Source organism: Perognathus longimembris, chromosome 19 (genome assembly GCF_023159225.1).
Source record: "Perognathus longimembris pacificus isolate PPM17 chromosome 19, ASM2315922v1, whole genome shotgun sequence".
NCBI lineage: Eukaryota > Metazoa > Chordata > Mammalia > Rodentia > Heteromyidae > Perognathus > Perognathus longimembris.
This window is the reverse complement of record NC_063179.1, coordinates 21,309,002-21,317,295: the sequence shown is the minus strand read 5'-3', so window position 1 is coordinate 21,317,295 and position 8,294 is coordinate 21,309,002.

Genomic DNA, 8,294 nt, shown 5'->3' with positions numbered 1-8,294 from the left:
AGCTGGGAAGAATAGCTCGAGATTAGGAGCCTGGACATAAGGTTCAGCTTCCTGTGGCATAGGGTCATGACAATTACCTTGGGCTTATTCTCTTGCATTTAGAAGGTAATCTGGGGTGGATTTGGGGCTGAGAGAGGTAAGTTTAAAAGAACTTTAAGAAAGATCATCCATTCCTAAGATAGAGGCAGAAATCAGAATATCCTAAACCCAAGTATCAAAACCAGAAAAGTCCATTCTCTGGTAGAATCCTGCTTGAGCTGTGGCTGATTTACTCTCTGAAAGGGAAAGGAAACCTGCATTCTCCCAAATTTATCCTGGCTGCTCTGAAACAATGGCAGGGAGGGACGCAGGTCTCAGCTAAGGGTCACTGGCCTTTTTCCCACCAGGTAATAAGAATGTGTCTTGAGCCTAGAGTGTCTTGCTAAGGTACATCTTTGGAAGCAGAAATGCTAGTTGATCCTATGTAATGGTTAATTTATCTTAACACTCAGCCACACAACATTTGAATGAAATTGAAACCAAATGTTGCCAAGTCATCCCTGAAAATAAACAGATAGTTGTGGGAATGAAGGGAAAGCACAAATTTACTCATACATGAGACAACTCAGACACTGGCACATTCCCGGGCTGTTAGTGTAACTGCAGGTGAGTGGAATGGAAGTGGGAATGCTGACTGGGGTAGGGGAAGTAAGACTCAAGAGGGTGAGATGTGGGTGACAGTGTATAGAAAGTACTAGAAATTGCCTAAGAACAGCGAGTGGGAAGAAAGGCTGAAAGGAAAATGACTCAGGAACAGTCCAGAATAAGGTTTTTGCATAAGAACGTGTAAAATTGAATTTCAGTGGAATGCCAATGGCTCACAATTGTAGTTCCAATTACTTGGATGGCTGAGATCAGGAGGATTCTAGTCCAAAGACAACCTGGACAAAATAAAATTTCAAGATTCCTTCTTAGCTACATCCAATGGCATGCATATGTCATCCCAAGCTACAGGGAAGCTGAGATTGGAAGAGTCATGGTTTCAGGACAGCCCAGTAGAACAGCTGGCAAGACTTCATTTCCAGGGAGAGAAGTTGGATTCGTGGCACTGCCAGTGATCCCAGCAAAGAAATCCTAGGATGCATCCATGCAGACAGTGCTTCCGGGGGAAGTGCTGCCATGGAAAAGTGTTGTCTCTCTCAGGAAGCAACAACACACTTTAGCAGATTAAGCAAGGTTTAATATACACTTCAATATCCTATTTGACCAAGGAGCATCTGTTAGCTTCTAATGAAAGTGTTCTGGACACAATATGGTGAATGATACTATAGATTAAAAGAATGACTCTTGTGAAATAATTACTTACAGACATCAGAAGGTAAGTTATTTGGGAGATTCTTGGAAGCTCAGCATCTCTGTGTAAAGATACTCTTGGACCCAAGGATCTAACAAATGGTCACAGAGTTTCCTTTATGCATCACTGCTAGTAAACAGCCCATTTCAGCCATGTTCTCACTTCTCTCTGAGTGTGAACTAAGAACTTCCTCTCCTGGCCTCACACTATTCCCTAGCTGTGCCTTGATGGTGCTGTAGTACCAGTCATATTTAAAGCTGTTCACCAAATAATTCTATTTCTTCTGGGTATGTGGTAAGATTGCATTCCCTTGTGGCAGACTAAGGCTTGTGGCTAACCAAACAGCATGAACAATGTTGAGTGGTATGGTGTCTTTTCTGAGCCTTCCATTTCATGACCATTAGGAGACTCACCAGAATCCCTTTCCCTCTGAGACAGCAGCTAGCAGCACTCAAGATGGTAGCTGTTCTGTCAACTTATACTGACTATGAGGAATCCAGCCACCATTCCAACCCACTACAAACAGGTAAATGAGACTTAAACTCTTGTTTTCTTAAGCCACTCAGATTTGGAGGTTAATTATTACTGCAGTGGATCCTAGCCCACCCTGACAGATACATGCTTTGATGATTATGAGGCATGTTATGGAGTAAGAGTAGCAGAGCAACTAGGCAGAGGTAGGAAAAGTAGCAAGTTCAAAGGCTTATAAGGATGGAGAAGTTGTAGGAAATGAAATTGAAAAGGTAACCAAAGATCAGAATACACAGAGTCTTCAGAGTCATGGTAGGGTTTGGGATTTCACTCTACATCAATTTTAACAGAGGAGTGACTGGATCTAGGCACTTTTTTTTTTCAATTGTAGGGCTTGAGCTCAGGGCCTAGGCACTGCCCTTGAGCTTTTTTGCTCAAGGCTAGTGCTCTATCACAACAGCTCCACATCCAGCTTTTGGGTGGTTAAATGAGGATAAGAGTCTCATAGCCTTTCCTGCCTGGGCTGACTTCAAACCTTGATCCTCAGATCTCAGCTAATCCTCCTGATGAGCTAGGGTTACAAGCATGAGCCAAGAGCTCGTAGCTTCTAGATGCATTTTTAAACGATTGTTTTAACTGCTTTGGTGAGAATAAACTGAAGGGGGATAAAAGTAGAAGCAAGAAGGTAGCAAGAAAGCCACTGAGAAAATCTATACAAGCAGCAAGTTGACTGGACCAGGCACAGTCATGGCAGTACTGAGACAGGCCTTGCTAAAGGGCTGGACATCAGATGAACAAGGGAGAGAGGGTTTAAGGGGTGACTGGAGGGCATGAGCTTAAAGTCACATAGGCAAGGGCACCTTTTCTGTTGGGAAAGTAAGAAGATAGATCTCCCTCCTGACATCCTAAAACGCCAGGTAAGGCACGAGCCAGTGTTCGAGGGCAAGTCTGCCAGCCTCAAGCTGTGGAATGCCATTAAAAGTATGTACCCCAGACGGGTTGGCTCAGGTTCTGGGATGAATCTGCCACTGCTGACAATGTTTAGCATGAAATAAAAAGTATGGCTTTCAGATGATACCACAGGAAGATTCTTGAGCAAATATGGCCAAAGCCTCTCTGTAAAGTGTTCTTGGAGGCTGGGATTCCAACCACTGCCAGCCTTCTTTTTCCATCTGGTCCTTTCCAGCCCTGTGCTATAGTCTAGACAACAGACTCACTCCTAACAGGTCTTCAACTTGCTGTCACCCAGACTGCCAAGCAGAGATCCACAATTTATTCCAAACAAATCTTTTCTCTAGTTGTTTGGTTTTTTTCCCCCTCTGTTTGCTATCAGTTGCTTTGTCCCTTGAATCTTCCATTTTAACTTGAACTCTGCCTTTTGGTTATGCTGGATGTCCTGCAGGAAATCAAAACTTATGTTGAGCTTTGGAATTTTCTCACCATTGCATTCAGGCTCCAGCCATTTCCTCTGCCGGGGAGCTGGGCACTCCTATCTCCAATGCCCCAAGTTCATGCCAGCTCTATTTATCACTCCGCCGAAGAGCCAACACTTTTCAGGTAGGCTAACAACATGGATACCTATTCTCGCCAATTTATAGCTAAGATATGCACAAATCCAGCTCTTGGCTAAGCTCAAGGATCTTTTTATTTTCTTCCTCCCCTCCAGAGCTGAGGACTGAACTCAGGGCCTTGCACTTGCCAGGCGGGCGCTCTTCAGGAAAATCTCCAGCCTCTTTTTTTCTTCTTCTCTGTCTCAGTCTTGGAGTTTGAACTCAGGTCTTGGGCAATATTCCTGGGCTTTTTTTTGCTTAAGGCTAGCACTCTACCACTTGAGTCACACTACTGCTTCTGGTTTTTTTTGTTTGTTTGTTTTCTGTTTTTTTGGTAGTTAACTGGAGGTAAGAGTCTCTTGGACTTTGCTTCCTGAATTGGCTTTGAATCACAACCCTCAGAAATCAGCTTGCAGAGCAGCTAGGATTACAGGTGTGAGCCACCAGCACCCAGCAGCTAAGGCTCTTAATGTGGAGAGCATATCTATAGAGTTCTGGATACAATGCTCACGTTACAGATGTCCCAGAAGTATTTGTATTTGCCAGGACCTTGTGTTACAAGGCACAGAAACTCAATGCAATCACTGTAAACAATAAAATGGTCTTAAAAATAAACTGGTAAACTTATGCAACTAGTAAGTCCTGAGGAAGATCTGCCTTCAGAAGAAATGACAACTTATTTCATGAAATATAACTCCCACTCATACTCTGCTATATCGCAGCCTTCCTTTTTTCCAGCTTCACTTTCAAACTATCTTTCTCTCACTAGTTAACTAAGATGTACAGTGGGTTTAGATCCTGTTCTGAGCTACCCGGAAAGAAAGAGCTAGTTTCTTATTTCCTAACTCCAGCAAACACCTTGGCCAGTCATTGTAATGTAGATGATGGACAGTTCTCTGCTGATCTAGGGGACCTGCAGGTGGGCTAGCGCCTACCCCCCCCCCCCCAAGTTACATGAACAAAGATCATGGGAACTGAGATTTTACAAAAGCAATGTGGATGCTAGAAAGGGTGAAGAATTCCAGGCAGGCCAAAACAACCCATGTCTATGACAGTCAATTTTTGTGATGGCTCATTCCAGCAAAACAAATTAACACCTTTTCTTCCTGTAACTTTTTAAAATTTTGTCTTATATATATATTTTTTATCTAGAGGTACAGATATGAGCCACCTGCACCCAGCTTTCTATTCTATTTTAAATTGCGGGCTTTTTGGTGAATTTTCCCAGATCACTCTTGAGCAATATGTTAGTGAGTCCTCACCAAAACATTTTATTATTGCAGATTACTTTTTAATTTCTATCTTATATGTTCCACTAAATTTTCTTCAATTGGAGGTACGAGTTCTGATTATTCCTGTTCAACTACCATTTTCCTGATATGTGATGGAATAGATAGACAGATAGACTATATCATCTTTTAAACCAAGTTATGCATACACATGACTCAGGGACAAACCATAGGCCTATGATGAAGCGCAACATCACACACACATCTATTTCCTAAGGATAACCACATTTAATTGTTACCTTCTTACTTTAAAAGTTCATAGCTATATCTCTGTATAGCATATGTATCCTGCTGCTTCTCAACCTCTCTTATTTAGGCACATATTAGTTACTTTTCCCTGCAACAAAATGCCTGGCATAAACAAGAGAGGAAAGGTTTGCTCACTCTCCATTCCAGAGGCTTTGGTCCATGGGTTCCTGGTGAGGCACAGGCTGCCCTTCCAGTAACAGATGGCAAACAGAGGAAAAGGGGGCTATGGAAAATGGGGAGGGCAAGGTACAGCTTAATGTTTTGTTCTCAGGGACCTACTTCTTCCAATTCATACCTTCTGTCATGTTAATTTTGACAACCATCTGGTTGTCAAATTAACCCTCCTCTACTGGCTGTCCAGTTTTGCCAGAGCAGAGAGTTCCCATAACAATTCAGAGAAGTAGGCACTAGGCTGGTTAGGGCATCATTGGCAGAAATACCAATATTGGCACCTAGTTGTTGTTGTTGTTGTTGTTTTACTAGAAAAGAGTATATGTTGAGTCGACACAGAAATGAACAAATGAGTGCTTTATTTCATCAGATCAATATCCTCTTTAATGACTATATTATAAAAACAGTTCAACACTGGATGCCAGTTCCTCATATCTAATCCTATCTAAGATATGCGGACACCATATTTCTTTATATGGCATAGAGAAGCCACCACATCAGTTCTAGGTATTTACACAGAAAAAGTGAAACTAACCTAGTGTTGAGAAACATCTACTCAGGTACATGAGAGAAAAAAAGCAACAAAGATGAAATGTTCTCAGAGTGGAGCAAACTCAGGAGATACAACACTAAGTCAATGTGGTATCTCGGATTGGATTCTAGAACAAGAAAAGAACATGTTTTCATCTTTGGCCTGTTCTAACAAAGCACAGTAAACTAGGTTCCCCATAAATATCAAAGATTCCTCTTAGTTTCAGTTTGGACTGCAAAGTCCAAAATCAAGATACTGGCTCTGCTGTCTAGTGTGGGCCCATTTCGTATTTCATGGAACAGAATGCTATTGACACTGTATCCTCATATAGGAGAAAGGGCAAGACTGTTCTCTGAGATTTCATTTTTAAAGAAACTAATCACATTTATGGGGACTCTACTCCACCTCTTAGGAGGCTCCATCTCCTACTAGCATCCTTTTAGAGGTTAAAAATTCAACATAGGAATTTGGGGGGGTCCACAAACATTCAGACCGTAGGAAACATGAGTAAGAAAACTGAGGAAATGGGCTGGGAATATGGCCTAGTGGCAAGAGTGCTTGCCTCGTATACATGAAGCCCTGGGTTTGATTCCTCAGCAACACATCAGTGGTTTTGAATGAAATACACATGCCTTATCCAGAAAAAAAAAAAAAGAAAACTGAGGAAATCTCAGTGAGATTTGTAGTTTAGTGAATAGCATTGTGCTGAAATTAATCTCATGGGTTTGGTCATTGTACCATTATTAAGAAAGGTGTTAACATTAAGGAATCTGAGTGAATGGCATTTGGCAACTCACTACTTTTAACTTTTTTGTCACTAAATGTTCTATAGTATAGGTTTAGTATCTCTGATATCTCCAGGCAGGACATCAGACCAACGGATGTGTCCTCAACCAAACCTCAAAAGTATGTCAAGGGACAAAGCACTTTCATAGAGGACTCCAACTATGCAAAGGCACAGAAATGTGAATGGATGAACATGGTCTCTGAAGTCCATCCAAACCTGTTTCCCAAGAAGAGACATGGACTTGGACTCTGACCTAGAATTCTAGAATTTTAGCCTTGGCACCTAAGTGGAGAGGGATTGGCTATGAAACAGGAAGTAATGAGAATATAAAAGTAGCATGGGTGAAAGAATAAGTATGTGTACTTTTCAGTTTTCAGTTACAATAACAAATACCTAATATAATCAACTTATAAAGAAAAAAGTCAGTTTGGGCTCATGGTTTTGCAAGTTTGACTCCATGATTCATTGATCTTGTTGCTTTGGAGGTGTGGCAACAAATCATGGCAGAATCATATGGCAGTACAAAATCTATGGCTAGTAAAAAAAAACCAAAAACACAATGTAAGTAATGACAAGAATGAAGGAAGGAAAGAGAGATGGAAAGAAAGAAGCAAGGAAAGAGAGAGAGAAGGGAGGGAGGAAGGGAAGGAGGGAAGAAGGGAGGGAGGGAAAAGGAGAGGGAGGGAGGGAGAGAAGAGGGAGGGAGGGAGGAAAAGGAAGGAAGGAAAGAAGGGAGAGAAAGGAAGGAAGCAAGCAAGCAAGGAAGGGTGGGATGGAGGAAGGAAGGGAGGAAAGGGAAAGACAATGAAAGGACAGCTATCTCTTTTGAGGGCACACTCCAGTGACCAGAACACTTCCCACTAGGCCCTACCTCTTAAAGGTTGCATTACCTCCTAATAGCACCACAGGCAAAAGACCATGCCTTTAATACATGAGCACTTACAGAATATCCAGATCTAAACTATAGTAGTACTGGACAAATTTGTGTTTAAAAAGATACAAAAATAGTAATAAAGCCTGAAAGTAAAAGCTAGAGTATACACATTAGGAGAGAGCTTTTAAGGATACTAAGCTTATTTAGAGCAGGATAATCTGGAAGATTGATTTGGAAGAGTAATGAGCAATATGGGGTCAGCCATGAAGTTCTATTTTCCTCAATTAGACCTCCTCTAACATCAGTGTGCTTACAAAGCACCCAGGACTTGCTAAGTGTAGGTTCCAATTCAGCAGGTCTCAGAGTCTCTATTTCCACCAAGCTCTCCAGTGGTGTCAATGCTGCTGGTCCTCGCACCAGGTTTTGGATAGGATGGAGATGTTTACATACAAGAAAGACAAGGAAAATGCAGGGAAAACATTAGGTGAATACTTACCTGGAAATATATTTAGCAAGGCCCTACTGGTTCTGAACACATTCCAGTGGGAGGCTGGGTCATTGTACATAGAATGAACTAAGCAAGCTGATGACTTCGTCTGCAATGGTCTGTTGGGTAGGTTAAACAAACAAATCTCTCTATTGGCCAGCTGGAGAGAGGATGGTGGCTGCCCTCTGGAAACAGGAAAGCTAGCAGTGGAGCAGCCATGAGTCAGAAAAACGTCTTCAGTCACTCCGCTAGCATAGCTCTCTAAAATACACCCAGATGATTGCCCAGGGGGACAGAGGTCCAGACCACTGGAGCTCCCTAACCACACTGCATTGTCACATTGGCTTGGACTGTTTATACCGAAAGATCCATCAAGCACACTCCTCTACGCTCCTTTCTCTTACCATTACATTTTAGATCTCCTTCACTTCCAACTCAAGCATCTCCATTATCCAGTCAACTGACTGGACTGCTGGGAGTATGAATAGGAGTGGTGAGATGAGTTTCAAGATATAGGTGGAGGCAGTTCATATAGGGTCTTACAAGTCATT